Genomic DNA, 15,295 nt, shown 5'->3' on the forward strand with positions numbered 1-15,295 from the left:
CGGTAGGTATGTGAAGACAGACAAAGGCTTCCTCAGATTGGGGGTGGAGGAGAAGGACAAATCCATTCCTCCTGTCACCAAGGTCAGTCTTATAGTTTTGCATTGCTAATGAGTAACCAATTTGGGTGTTGATATTGTGTATTTGGCAGGGGAAGAATGTGAAAAAAACAAAGTGTGGTATTTTGTATGTGATCATTTTAAATCAGTTTGTAAGAATGAGTTCTCATTGAAATTTGCTTTGCTTAAGACTTGCCAGTCATGGTGAAAATTTACATAAGAGTAAGTATTTCCAGGATGCTTGTTTTTCACTTGCACAATGTGCTATTTGGAAAACTTGAACAGGCCGAAGATTCCACTTTAGAAAAATCATTCTAGCTCATTATTTAGTACATTAGTAATTTATCACTAATTGTAGCAATTTAACAAGAAAAATGAACAACAAAATCTTATGTGCTGTGTATCCAACCCTATGACCTTGAGTTATTTATGGCCATATCTACTAGTATAATTAATTTTTGGAAAGTGTTATAACTATAATTCATGTTTGCTAGAAAAAATGGAAAATCTTATATAGAGATGAATCTTTAGTAGTTTTGAATAGCTGTGATAAAACTATTTTTTTAAAGGCCTTGCTAAAGGCATCAGCATCCCTTTCAAAGCAAGGTCAGATGTGCACTTTCTAATAGAGAGTGAGGAAAGTTCATGTCTTCTGACCTTCCCAAATAAAACAACACATTCAAATCTGGCCTTAGCAAAGGTAAGTTCTGACTGTGTTCAATACATGCTCCCATCCCCCCTCCATTCTAAATAGAAACTCCTTAATGAATCCAGACCACATTTCAATTGGTTTATAGTAATATCTTCACTCAGTTAATGTAAGGGCTTGCTTTTTGAATTTTTGGAAACATCTACAATTGAATTCATTTTTATTTTGGTAAAACAGGTAAGGAGTAAATAGGACATATTTATCACTGTTAATTTATTAATTTCCCCTGTGCTTTGATGATCAGCTATCTAATTTCATTAACGCTTTCATATTGGTCATATATACCACTGTTTTTGCCATGGGTTTGTTCTAAATGCTAATGTTTGTTTCGAGATCAGCTTGGGTAAGCTGGACACCTTCCATCCTTTCCTATAGAATGGAAGATGTCTCTCTTCCAGAGATGGATGGTACTTCTACAGACCTGTCAGATCCCACCTGTCTTTTCAGCTTTTCGTGCATGCATATAATGACTAGCTCTTAATTTAAGAACTTCCTTATAATAATTAAGTATGAATCATTGCTCTTCCCATTATTCTGGATGCAATTCTTGTTATGCTTCTCTCTCAACAAGATAAAGCTGCTGATTTAAGTGTTGGCATACGAGTAAAACTCCTGCAATGATTCCAGCTGGAAGAGAAGAAGGAAGAAAAACATAATGTCTGTTTGGCTTTAATATTTGCACTTACAAAATTACAGAGCCAGGTGGACAGCAATACTGTAGCTTGAAATTGTAGGAAATCCATAAGGTCTGTAAATAGTCTAGTGATTATGTTTTAAGTGTTTAGTGCCACATATAACAGTTAATCAATGGAATTCTACGGTCCTGCCAATTTGTCAGTATGTCACTGCCCCTCTGCTAGCAGTGAGTGGATTTCCTGAAATGTGCAAAGGAATAAGTCCCAATCCACAAGGATGCTTCCTGCCAGGGAAGAAAGCCGTTCTTCCAGTAGGATCACAGAATGACTGGGAAGGCACCCGAAGTCCTGATTCCAATTGTCCTGAAGAGGAATAGAATTATTTTTTGCTCCCCTTTCTTCTCTGCCTCTTACTTTATCCCTGACTATAATTCCATTCCATCCTTGCTTCTGGTGATTCCCCATTTCGTGGGAAGAAATTTATTTTTTCTCAGTCATTAAATATATATTCAGGGAATATCTCACGCAGTTATATTTACATTATAAAGGTCTCATCTGAAATGTCAGAGGCAATTGAAATATTTCATTTGAAAGAAATATGAAAAATCATGGATTTTTATTCTGATAATAATTTCAGTGTAATTAAGGAGAACAGATTAGTACCACAAATGTACAAGCTTGAATATTAAGAAGGGCAGTAAGATTCCTGAAGCAACCTCATGTTTTGCCTACAGCTAAGGTATGTTTTTCTAAGCAGGTCAGTTATGAGGACCCTGGAAGCCAGCTTGTCTGTTTCCATGAGCATCACATGAATGCTTGGATACCTGAGGGTTACACTATGCAGGCTCTTGAGGATTTATCCACTGGACTGAGAGCTTCCCACTCCTGGAAAGCATATCCCAGTCATTCACGGCAGTTATCAGAGGGCGGCGGAGGAAAGCAGAAATCCTTCTGTCTCCTTTTCCTTCAGTGAGACCAACAGCAAGGAGATGTGAGTCTAAAGCTTGAGATGTGGGCATCACCTGTCCCGATGAGGACATGTGGTTTGTGAGCAGAGAAGGACATTTGTAATCCCCACCTTTCTTTTTTTAGTTTACTATACTTCTTTCCAAGCTTATGCCAGCCCAAATTATCTCCTGCTTTTGTTTTTCTGGTGATGTTTTCTCTTCCATTGCTAATAATTCTTTTTTCACCATGGATGGGTGATCACCACAAAAGACTTGATTAGATTGACTATCTCTAGAAAACAACATAAGAAAGCATCACCGAATTTATAGTCAAATAAACTTAGTTTAGGGTCATCTAGTTTAGTGGAAATTTTTGCCTACTTAACACCCAGAAGAATTTTGAAAAACTATGTATCCTTTCACACAATGTTAGGTGGCCACTAAAAACTTTTGTCATAAGTTGATATAGTTGTAAAGAGTATAATTTCCAGATCAACAAATATTGGAGTTTTAAAAATAAGTCAACTAGAATTTAGATACATGTTTGTAAATTTACCTAATGAAATCTAAAAATTGTAATGATTTTATATCTTGGATCAGCCATGGAAAGGTACACATGAACAAGCTCAAGTAACAGTTGGCTATTTTACATGACTTTTCTTTCTTGAATGTAAATTTCACTCCATTTCTCCCTTTGAGTTTTGTTAGTGTAAATGTTTTTATTCCTGAAAAATGCTTTGTTGATCATCATATTTTTTCACTCTGATAAAAATGTGGGCAAAAATTTCTGTGCCCATAAGACTCTAGAGGTTAAAAGTTTCTTCCAGATTGATTTTCATTATGATTATTCATTGATACAGAAAGAATCAAGCAACATAAATTCATAAATACAGAATTTTTTATCAAACAATAGAAATACAAGTGCAGCATAAATACCAGAATTAATCAAACAGCAGAAATACTAATGTATAGGACCTCTGAACCTGGGGTCATCTCCATGACCCTTCAGAGATGTCCCCCGTGGACACAGGGCTGCTTTATTTGGCCATAGGCAATTCCTGGAGACAGACTCGGCAGTGTTCCGTCAAAATCCATACTCCTGACAATCGTGTAAATGAGTGTCACAGTCCTAGAGGGAGAATTTGACAGTGGGGCACAGATTACTACATATAACAGTTCTTCAGTTAATGCATAAAAGCATTTAGGACAGTGCTCAACGTACCACATTTGATAAATTATTAAGAAATTATTATACCATTAATAAGCTCTGTGTTTTGATAAAATATTATTCACATTTCTAAACTAAATAGAATATTTTATTAAATTACAAGTAAGACCTCTAACATTAGTAAAGTCTAAAGATTAAAATATTGGACACATAGGGAAAAAAGAACCTAAATATTTGCCGAATGCATTTGAATAGCCAAAATAATATTCTTCTGCTCTCGAAAAAATAAAAATCAATTTCCTAGGTTTCATTATTTGTTAATTATTTGAGTAATTGCACGTTTTCTGTAAGAGAACTTTTTTTTCTATTTGGGAGTAAAGTTAAGATCACTTCTCTTCCCGAGAGAGCACTTTTGTGTCTCTTACTAAGTGGTCCCTTCCCTCAAAGTTCTACATTCCCTCACTTTTATTCTGCTCCTCTCCAGAATCACAGATCCTGTGAGTTTCAGTTTCATTTAAGCCAAAGCATATGAGAAAAGTCTTTCCAGATTCTACTTAACCATTCCTAATATTTATGTAAAAAGACATGAAAATGGCAAACATACTCTTTAGATGAGTACATATGAGTTGTTAAGGAAAGTATTTCATATTAAAATTTTTGTCTTTGAATTACATGGAATCTCTCTTGAAAATGAGTCAAAGATGTTGAAATCCACTATTGTTTGCTAAATGTGTTTGCATAAATCTGCCTTTTACTCTGAGAAGATAAATATAGGATTTGAATTATTGAACTGTTGCTTATATAAAGTAAACAGCATACCTTATTTTAAACACATTTTTAAACATATTTCAGAACTACTGGCTTATACTATAAAAACTACCAGTAAAAAGAAAAAAATGTTATCTGAACTAAGAGGCATTTTTCAGCTAGCCTAAGAATAAGTCTTAGTCTAAGAAGATTATGTGGAAACAACAGTAAATCTATCTCAGAATAATAATTACATAAAATTTCTTTTCTTAGAAGGGGAAGGTATAAATACAAATGGAGATAGCTAATTTTTTAGAAATATTTAAGCATTAGTAAAATAGTCATACAATTTACTTCTAAACTCTACAGAATGGTTTAGAACTTTTATTTTCAGCAGTTGTAAAACTCAACTGGACTTGATATTTCTAACTTAAAATAAGCAGGATATAAAGAAATGGAGAGCATAAATTACTATTTTCTAAACACTTGAAAATCTAAGGTATGATTTCTGTATTTTAAGGAACAAAGCTAAATTTACTTCCCACATTTTATTATGTGCACATTTATTATATCAAGTTCATTTTGGTGTTCTAATTTTGAAATAAATTTTAAAATAAACACCTTAAATAAAAATAAAATAGGGCTTCCCTGGTGGCGCAGTGGTTGAGAGTCCGCCTGACGATGCAGGGGACGCAGGTTCGTGCCCCAGTCCGGGAGGATCCCATGTGCCGCGGAGCAGCTGGGCCCGTGAGCCATGGCCGCTGAGCCTGCGGGTCCGGAGCCTGTGCTCCGCAACGGGAGAGGCCACAGCAGTGAGAGGCCCGCATACCGCAAAAAAAAATAAAAATTTAAAAAAATTTAAAAAAATTAAATAAAATAAAGGCCTTAGTGTTTAAACTACAACTATCTTCCTTTTCAAAAATTTTTAAAATAAGAACCACTCCATACCCTCCTCTACCAAAATTATTCTAAGTCCTGAAAAAGGATTAAAAGAGTAAAACCAATCTTACTGATCTGTTCACAGATGTTCACATTTTAGTGTACTGGATCAGATTTCTCTGAATAATTAATGGAATTGGCATTAATTGATATTTCCCAAAGTCTTACATGGTCGGTTTTCAAGATGCCATTCCTTCCAGGTTTCAAGCTGTTCATCAAACAGCTGCATTGAAGAGAGACAACCCTGAGTTCTCTACCTTTCCAACAAAGAAACTAAGTGAAGAGGATTAATCACCTTGTAAGGGAGGAAGTATTATTTTCCTTTTGCAGATAAGGAAAGTGACGTTATGCTAGGAATCCTGCCCAAGATCACCATCTATGGAAGCATGAGCATCATGTCTTCCCAGCATCGCTCATCTGCAGGTGGGAGCCCCCCTACTCCCTCCTCTGATCACGAGATCAAAGCAACAGGAAGGAAGTACCCTTTGGGACCCTGTATGTATTTGAGGCCTGGGATAGAAGCCAAGGTGTAGGAATAACATTTTTGCTAGTGATTTCCTTGGAGCTGGAGGTGGTGAAGTTCACGCCCAAGGGTGAAGCAATGTTGGCCATTCCCCAGGGCATATTATTTATAAGATAGGTCTTTTTAAGTTGGGGGTAAACACTTGCTTCAGCTCGCTGGCTCTCTTTTTTGGAGGGTCTCATAGACATTCCAACATAAGAGGCAATTTTGTGGTAAGAGTGATCTCCCTGGGCAGGTGTATATGATTTGCTGCTTATTGAAATCAGGAGCAGTAAAAAGAGCTGAATATAGCTGAGAGGGGAGTAACCCTGGTGGATATGAGAAGCTGTGTATATTTTGCAGAGTGGATAAACTGTTAGTGGTTCAATGCTTTTTGAAAACGACTTGCAAAGCTGCTGCAGGGGACAGATAAGTAAATGTTGATTGATTCATTGCAGGGTGCAGGCCCCTAGCTGCAGTCAATGACTGGAAATGTGCACTCTGGAGCGCCCTTTCTTGTTGCACACCTAATTTGCTGCTCCTGAGGCGAGCTCTTTCAATTCAACGTGGCTCCGATTCCTCCCTATATGGATTTCACCTCATTTTTCTTTAAATGCAGATTTGCAGACCCTGCTCAGACCTATTGAATCAAATCTCTGGAAGGAGGGGCCTGGGCTTTGTTTCTTAATAAGTCTATCGGTGATTCCCCCTCCTTCATATTGTTAAATGTTATTTGATACCTATAAATATTATATTATATATATATATATATGTATGTATGTAGTGATACGTCTTTTTAAAAATAAAGCACAATAAAGTGTACCTTCATGAACCTATCACCCAGCCCAAAAGCTGGATCATTAACAATAATTTATTTATTTTTATATTTATCTATGTGCTTCTCTGTATGCCTTCCCTCTGCCTCCCTACGAGAGGTAACATTTTACGTTTTGGATCTCACCTCATTTGTTAGTGAGGGTGAAGCTGGCTTGAAGCACAGCCTACACCAGAACAAGGTGATACTGGAAAGTGGGCGGACAATTTTGATAAAAATTTCAAGTGAACAACAGCGATAAAGGCTGGAGGTGTGTCGCCTGAACTGCGCTGATTTGTAGATTCATAGCCATCGTTGCTCTCTGAAAGCCACATTCACGTTCACAGTCATGAAAGTCTGAGTGTCTGTGGGAAGACCTTCCTCTGGGATCAAGGTCCTTCTCACCCTGATGATCCATGAATAAACATTTTCACAGGGCAGCCCTCTACTTTTATTTTATTAGGAGAAGATCGCAAAGGTCAAGTTTTAGTATCCTGATCAGCAGAATCAAATTTCTTCTCACTAAAGCACCATATGCTTATCTGGGGTCTGAGTCAGATTTTAGATAGTTTATTCCTCTCTTACTCACTTTCTCAGGGTTTCTAAGTTGTCAGGGGAAGATATAACTTCAAAGGAAGTGAATAACCTGGACAATAGGATATGATAAACAACTTGAAGTGAAAATAGCAATGAAAAATTTATACTTAAGAATATATTTCATGAAATATATTCTACTTAGTCCTTTGAAATATAGACAAATTCTCTTTGCTAATATTTTATTTAGAGTTACTGCTTTTATCATAATAAGCCAAACTGGCTTGCAGTTTTGTATTTTGCTTCTATTTTTATCAAATCTGAGCATGAAAATTATGTTGACATCATTGAGGAGCTTTATATATATTTCAATGGCTTATCTTAAATAATATGGGAATTTTCTGTTCTTTAGGGTCCAGGTAAAACTCAGCTGTGAAGCCATATGGTCCTGGTGTCTTTTTAAATGATAGATTCTTGACCGTCTTATGGATTATTGGGTAGCTGATGGATTAAAATTGTCTACTTCTTGTTTTTTTTAAACATGAATCCAAGAATAATAGAGTGCTTAATATCAGGAAATGTATCCATTTAATCCAGTATAGCAAAAATAGTGAAAGATAAAAGCCCAAGTTGATTAAAAGGCATTTGAAAAAAATTCAATAGTCAGTCCTAATTAAAAATAGCACTAGAAAGAAACTATTTAAATCAATAAAAATAATTTTCCAAAAACTAGCAGCAAATTCTAAAATCAGAACCAAAGATAATCCATTTCACGTTAATTTTAACACTGTTACAGGTATTATAGTAAATACTAAAAGAAAATGGAATAACTGGCAAAAAACATGGGAAAAAAGAAAAACTATTACTTTTGCTGATTACACGACTGTACACTAGTATACAAAGAAAACTCAAGACATTCTAATTTTTTTTTTTTGCGGTACGCGGGCCTCTCACTGTTGTGGCCTCTCCCGTTGCGGAGCACAGGCTCCGGACGCGCAGGCTCAGCGGCCATGGCTCACGGGCCCAGCCGCTCCGCTGCATGTGGGATCCTCCTGGACCGGGGCATGAACCCGTGTCCCCTGTATCTGCAGGCGGACCCTCAACCACTGCGCCACCAGGGAAGCCCCTCAAGACATTCTAGTACAAAAAATTCTAAAACTAATAAAATAATTTATTCTAATTTCTGGATAACTTATTCTAATTTCTAATTTCTGGAAGGAAATTCTGGCATAGGATAAAACATGAGTAAACCTGGAAGATCTTATGCTACGTGAAATAAGCCAGACACAAAAGGACAAATACTGTATGATTCCAAGTATGTGCGGTACTTTGAATGGTCAATTCATAGACTGAAAGTAGAATAGTGGTAACCAGGGGCTGGGGGACGAGGGAATGAGGAATTGTTGTTTAATGGGAAGATGAAAAAAGCTATGGAGATGGATGGTGGTGATGGTGTCACAACAATATGAATGTACTTAATGCCACTGAACTGGACACCCAAGAATGGTTAAAATGTTACATTTTGTGTTGTCTATTTTACCACAACAATAAAAAAAGAAAAGAAAATTTTATTTATTTCTTTATTTCAGACAATGTAAACTTCCTAAGACTACATATAAAGCAAAGATTCAACAACTGTATGGAGAAAACACAAGTTAGGAAAGAAGTTTATAAAATTTTTTTAGGTATACTTATCCAAATTCTCGGTCCTGCCGCAAGGAAAATGTGAAACAAATTTTTACGTGAAAGTGACTTAACCAGAGCTTTATGTAAGCTTCAAGACATTTCTGCCCCTTCCTGACTTGGGGTGAAGAAGAAAGGAGACAAAATGGCAGAGTGGTAGGACTTTCTACTGCCTCTCAGAGGTCATCCCCACACGTGGGTTTTTCTGTGTGTTTTATCTAAAGTCACAAGAATTCATCCAGTATAAACAAAGTCATTTTCTTTCTTTTTTTTTTAATTAATTTATTTATTTTTGGCTGCGTTGGGTCTTCGTTGCTGCACGTGAGCTTTCTCTAGTTGCGGCAAGTGGGGGCTACTCCTCTTTGCTGTGCGCAGGCTTCTCATTTCAGTGGCTTCTCTTGTTGAGGAGCATGGGCTCTAGGTGTGCGGGCTTCAGTAGTTGTGGCGTGCGGGCTCAGTAGTTGTGGCTCACGGGCTCTAGAGCACAGGCTCAGTAGTTGTGGCTCACGGGCTCTAGGGCACAGGCTCAGTAGCTGTGGTGCACGGGCTTAGTTGCTCTGAGGCATGTGGGATCTTCCCGGACCAGGGCTCGAACCCATGTCCCCTGCATTGTCAGGTGGATTCTTAACCACTGCACCACCAGGGAAGTCCTAAACAAAGTCATTTTCAGTGTTCAGTATATTTGACTGCAGCAAGCAGTGAACGGTCACATTTGTTGAGAATCCTTTGGGGGGTATGTATTGTATGCCCAATTTATCAGATTGTCCCTGATGGTTCCTACAGACACTGAAAGTCAGAGATAACTCATTCCTGCTCTCAGGAACCAGGGAGTTCTAGAAGGTGAACGTGCATGAATTTCCAAGGGCACGAACTCCTGAATGCCACTAGCTTTACAAAGTACATTAAAATAATACATTTTCTTAATGAAAATTAGGAGTCATCAACAAAGAGAAAAGAAAAAAAGGATGGTTTGGTATATTCAGACTGGAGGAGAAGTGAACAAAATAAGAGAGGTTGAGAAAAAGGAGAAAAAGAAAAGTAGTTCAAAGATGGGGATGTAGACATAGGGGCAGGGGCCAGAAAAGGCTCAGACATAGCGATCTCGGAGGGCGCTGTGGTTTGCAAGCTCTCCTGCAGCACGCATGCTAGCACTGCTTGGGATTTATGATGGTGGAAAACTTAGAACACATTGTTGAAGAAGGTGGTGGACCACAGAAGGCATAGACCAGGACAAGACTTTGCCACGTTGGATTAATGAACTATTTATTACCAGCAACCAGCGTAAGAAGAAAGTGATGATCCAAACAAAATTCCCTTTAAAAGTCCTTAGAGACATAAAAGTGTAAAACGTCCGTCCTCGGATGTGCATATTTAGACTAAAAGATTGGTAAATATTTAGTGATTCTCTACTTATCATTTAAAGAATCCTTTGAATGCAGAGGGTTGTCTGAGTTCAAAGCACCTTAAGATTTTATGAAGGTATCTTAAGATGAGATTAGGGGTGGAGCTGAAGTCTCCCGGTCCCCAAGGAAAGCTGAAGACCACACCCACCCACCCAACTAGCTGAAGAAGAAGAAGGAGAGAGTCTCAGACTTCCGTGTCTCTGCTGGATACTGTCACCCAAGCCTCCACCCTATCTGATCCTATAAAAGGCCAAATTCAACGGATGGGGTTGAGCAGAATTCTCAGTAAGGAAGAATGTGGAGCCACTGGAGCATTTCAGTGCCTTGTTGATGTCTCATCTACCTCTGAATGTATAGTAGGAATTAAAGTGTCACATGCCTGTGCTCCCAACCCCATAAGGGCCAAGGGGCTTTTCCCCATCAGGAAGAGCTCCAGGTGGAGAAGCACCACTGGGCTAAACTCCCCAGTCATTCGCTACCGGACAGTATGTATATCCTCTGAGCTGCTGTGGCCGTTCCAGCTCAGCTCCACACAAACAGAAGTTACGATGTTTGTGGTCACTGCTCAGTGGGCTGAACGCAAAGCCATTCTCATAGCTGTGTCTGAAACTCCTGTTGATGTGCCTTGTTAATCTCTTCTGCCTCTTGGGCTGCTGCCAGCGGTCCCACTGTTTGTCTCAGGTGAGGGAGGCCACTGTGCAGGGGGTATGGCCCCTGCTGCTCCCGGCAGATTGACTACACCCGATGCCAAAGCTCCTCTCAGGCTATCACTTGTGTCTCATCACACTTGACATTTCATCAGATGCAGTCCAATCAGCTGACTCCGGCCACACCACTGGGGCCTTGAGCGTAATCTGGGCCATGTTTTCCATTTGCGATCTGACAGTGGTGTGCCTTCTACAGCAAAAACCACCCAACCACGGGCTGATAGTCAAGATGGCCCTTCCGTGCTGCCTACCAACCACAGTCATTCGGTATCATTGAATGTTCGAACAGTCTCCTGAAAAAAATGACTCAAAAATTTTCTAACTCTACCTCCCTCACCTCTTTCTGGTCTTCAGCCTTAGCAAGGTACTTTGGTCACTGAACACCACTGTTCCAAAAAGGGACCATCCCTTCTTGGCCATCTCCTGAGTAATGATCAGGATGAAAGGGGTGGCAAAGACCTAACCTGAATATCTAAGATTCTACTCTGAGAATTCCCGGCATGATGTGTCTTTCTCTCCCACACTGGACCAGTCTGGTTGGTACACCTTTGGGTGGTAGCCTGGACAAAAGGGGCCTGGGGAATTCAAACTTGCTTCCGGCTAGCCATCTGGATTCTCTGGATGGATTGGCATGTCCTATGGCCCGCGGTCCTGTTGGTAGAAGCCTAAATTAAACATCGTGGGAGACAAGTTGAACAGAGTTCGCTGCTGCTTCTGTTGGTCAGATTAATCATAGTGCCCAACAGAGTATGTACTCCTGGGAAATCTCACCATATTATTGAAAGATCATTCTCCATGTGTCTCTGGGATTCGGGTACATCTTTCCAGCTGAGGGAAATCTGAACAGCAAACAGGGTATTTGAATGGCAATCAGCATGGAAGATAGTGTCTCCTTCTAGAACAAAGGGAAGACATTCTTACTGTTCTTAGATCAGGCTCTCCAAATTCAAGGCTCCTGGCCACTGCACACACACACCTCCCCGTGGGATTTGGGGGTGCAAACTCAGCAAACGTTTGCTCAAGCTGCCTGCTGCACCATGAGTCATAAAGTCCTTGTCTCTGACCCGGGAGTCTCATGTCTTCTGATTACCATCCATGAAATTGGCAACCTAACTTGTTGGTTCCAGGCTGGGTGAAATCTTAAGTGCTTCACAACCCTTGACAGTTCTGATAGGAAGCTACACTGTAGCTGTGTCTTCAGAGCAGTCACATAGCTGGATCTAAATCAAACTGAAATTAACCATGGGCTTTGGGAACCGCAGAGGAACATCTTTATAAAAATGTAAAATGATATTATGCATTTAGGTGCTGTGTATATTAGAAATGCTTCATTTTAAAAATCAGTTATCTACATGTTCTAAATGAAAAATCACCCTAATGACCCAAAAGCCACTTCAGGGCGTATTCAAAATATGGGAATAATATTCACATCATAATTGTGTTTTATTGTGATGTGTGATATGGATATTAATAATCCATGGATGGGAGAGAGAGGATATATATATTCCGAATAGAGAAAGTTGACAGCAGGGCAAGTGCAGGCCATTAACTTTAGCCACTGCAGAGATTTTCTTTCCTTTCAATAACCTCAAATGCAGTTATTCTTCCATTTAATATCATTATTCTGATTCTGAGAGGACTGTTCATCTTATAAATCAATTAGTTTGACTAATGGTTAATTTTCATAGTTAGTATTTGATTTTGTTCAAGTGACTCAGAAGTTCACGGGCCTCTCTCTCTGTTCAATCTTTCTATTCTTTCACCTTTCTTCCTATTCATCATTTTCTCAGTAACTTCCCTGAGACCTGCTAAGCAAATTATTTGCTTTACGTACTTCATTAGAGCAGAACTTTGCATGGAAAGGGAATGTTTTCTTTAAGATTTGAACTTTGTGCTTGTTCCTAGAGCCCAATTTGCTGTTTGACTGCAGCAAGAAAGTGAACGTTAGCTGCTTGACGAAATGAAAGGAACCTAACGCAGGAAGGCACCCCCAGCTGCAGAGCTAGAGAAAGCAGTGGGGACTTGAGAAGCCCCACCCTACGCAGCATGTCCTGATTCCAAAGCCGCTCCAATGAAGGAATAATCTGAGGAAAGCCCAGGAGTTTCCTATGCAAACGCAGCTTCGTTACAAGTCTCCTGGACTCTCCATCCATAAAGTTATCCCTTTAAATCTCTCCCTTCTAGAAATTCTGGAACTACCACTGGAACTCCCTCCTACTGAGGGACTGAATGGAGAAAAGGACAGCAGCTAGACTGTCTATGACAGCAGAACTCCGACCTACAACCACAGCAGCAGCCAGACCAGGAAGCCAAACCACAGCCCCTTGCAGCCATTGGCCCCCAATGACCAGGACTAGGTCTGTAACCGCCACCTTCTCTCATGTTGGCCCCTGCCCTCCTTTCTAACACAGAACTGACCAGAGGAAGTCTCCTAGGAGCCCCATGGTAATGTTAGCCTGTCTACAGCTTTCCCCGAGCTGACAGCCTCCACCTGGGCACCCCTGAAGCCTTCCCTTTTGTCCATGATGAAGCTTTCCAACTCCCCTGACTGCCTTGGAGTCTCCTGCCAAAAGCAAGTGAGGATGGCTGACTGCCTTCGCTCCAGCAAGCTCAGAATAAATAGCCTTTGCCTGTTCTCATTTGGATGGTCTTCGTTTATCTCCAGGTAATGTAGTAGGAAGAGTCTGTGAAATGCCAGTGGTTCCATGGTAAAATCCTCCAATTCCTGAATTGCAAAATTAATAAAAGTTAGGGTTTGTTTGTTTCTTTTTCAGTTAGTTTTTATGTTTGTGTTGCCACCAAAAAAAAAGCACAAAAGTAAAGATAGTGAAATTTATATGGAACCAAGGAAACAAATACTGATAGAAATGTCCCACCCTCACCCCAAGCACACGCCCTCCCAAGGGTGGAGACACGTGTCTCTCACATCTTATCTCTTCCCCTGCTGCTGCGGGAAGAGTTAGCACAAGCTTTGTGCTCTCTGTGTTTGTATTTAATTAGTAGGCTTCCCATGTGTCCAGGTTCACAATATCTTAACTGCAATTCAAAATCCAAAATGCAGTAAAAAACAAACAAACTTCATAATTCCTCTAATCTCAACAAGTGGGCTGAGTGGAGAAGTTATTTACAGTCCCTACAGTGTTTACCTCCAGAATCCTTAATATGCTTGCTGTGTGGCGCTGCCCCAGAGCTTGATGGGGAGACTGTATAATGCACTGTATCCTCCATGTATTTCCTTTCTAAAATCCAAAAGGAAAAACCAAATCTGAATTTTGAAACACATCAGACCCAGGGTGTTTGGAGTAAGGCCCTGGGGACCTGCCCCACTGGCTGCTTGAACACTGGACTTGTCCACCATCCCTATGAGCCCCAGCAGGACCACTCTACCTAGATGCCCCATCTAGACCTGGGAAAAGAGCCCACCTCTTGTTCATCCCAACTCCTTCTGTGCTGAATGCGGAAACTAAGGCCCAAGGTGGGCCTTGCAACTAGCTTTCACATACATTTATGTATCATTGAGATACATAATGATACATTGAGATACATTTATGTATCTCAATAATGATAATGATACATTTATGTATCTCAATAATGATACATTGAGATACATTTATGTATCTCAATCCATAAATTTGAAAATTTTGGCAACATTTAGCAAGGGCCAGTACTAAAAGAAAAAAGATAATAATTAGAAAGCAATATTTTTTCATAGTTACTACTAGGTTCAAATTACTTTCTTGGTTCATATAATGAAAATCATCAGTAGATTTTCTACTTGTTAAGCTTCTATCCACTTAAAAAGAAAAAAGGCTGCTAAGTTAAACATTAACCTAAGGAAAACAGGTGATATGAAAAATAGTATAAATTTGTATATGAAGATATCCAGATTGTCAGACCTTTTAAATAATGCAGACCTTGCTCCCAAGAGAATATTTTGCCAGCATTAGTCCAGGATATTTTCTAATGAATAAGCATCAGGGAAGTCATGTCCTCAGAGGTCATCTCCAATTCAAATAGGTATTACAAATAGAATGTCTTTTACCAAATTTTCCCATAACATTGTCAAGTTATTATACACAGCTGTTCATACAGAGCTCTCACAGTAAAATCAGGGCGGTCTCCTGGCTCCTTTATTTGGAATAAGATGGTAAAATCACCAAATGTTAAACCTTGGAAGTCTCCAGAACAACATCTGATTAGGCCATTTACTTTTATAAGTAAAAGGACATTCAGTTCGTTGCTAAAAAGCCTTCTGCTCAAAAGTAGCGTACGCTGAAAATTGGATGGTCATTTTGCTGTATTGTAATGGAAATTTTTTAAATAATTGTAACAAGTTATTTGAGCCAGGCAAAGGGCAAAGTGCTTTATCTGCATTTACTCATTTAATCTTGCTTCTAAAATATATATTCCAATGGAGAACCTTTGTCAGATTGAAACTTAGTAAAATGTG

At 39.3% G+C, this 15,295-nt stretch overlaps 1 long non-coding RNA gene across 2 annotated transcripts in view; it reads right to left on the reverse strand.

Moving 5' to 3' along the window:
- Positions 1 to 2,007: 2,007 nt before the first annotated feature.
- The window catches only part of LOC113628228 (uncharacterized), a 56,778-nt gene continuing 43,490 nt past the window's right edge, over positions 2,008 to 15,295 (reverse strand). Inside the window, exons 3-4 of one of the 2 annotated variants that reach the window (XR_003435930.1) lie at positions 3,285 to 3,447; positions 2,008 to 2,640 (exon numbers count right to left, since the gene is read on the reverse strand). This is a non-coding gene — a long non-coding RNA (uncharacterized LOC113628228). Of the gene's footprint in view, positions 3,448 to 15,295 lie in introns of both variants that reach the window. The other variant, XR_003435929.1, reaches the window with a different exon arrangement.

This window comes from Aethalodelphis obliquidens, unplaced genomic scaffold (assembly GCF_003676395.1).
Source record: "Aethalodelphis obliquidens isolate GAN/ISIS:26980383/991018 unplaced genomic scaffold, ASM367639v1 scaffold23, whole genome shotgun sequence".
Lineage (NCBI taxonomy): Eukaryota > Metazoa > Chordata > Mammalia > Artiodactyla > Delphinidae > Aethalodelphis > Aethalodelphis obliquidens.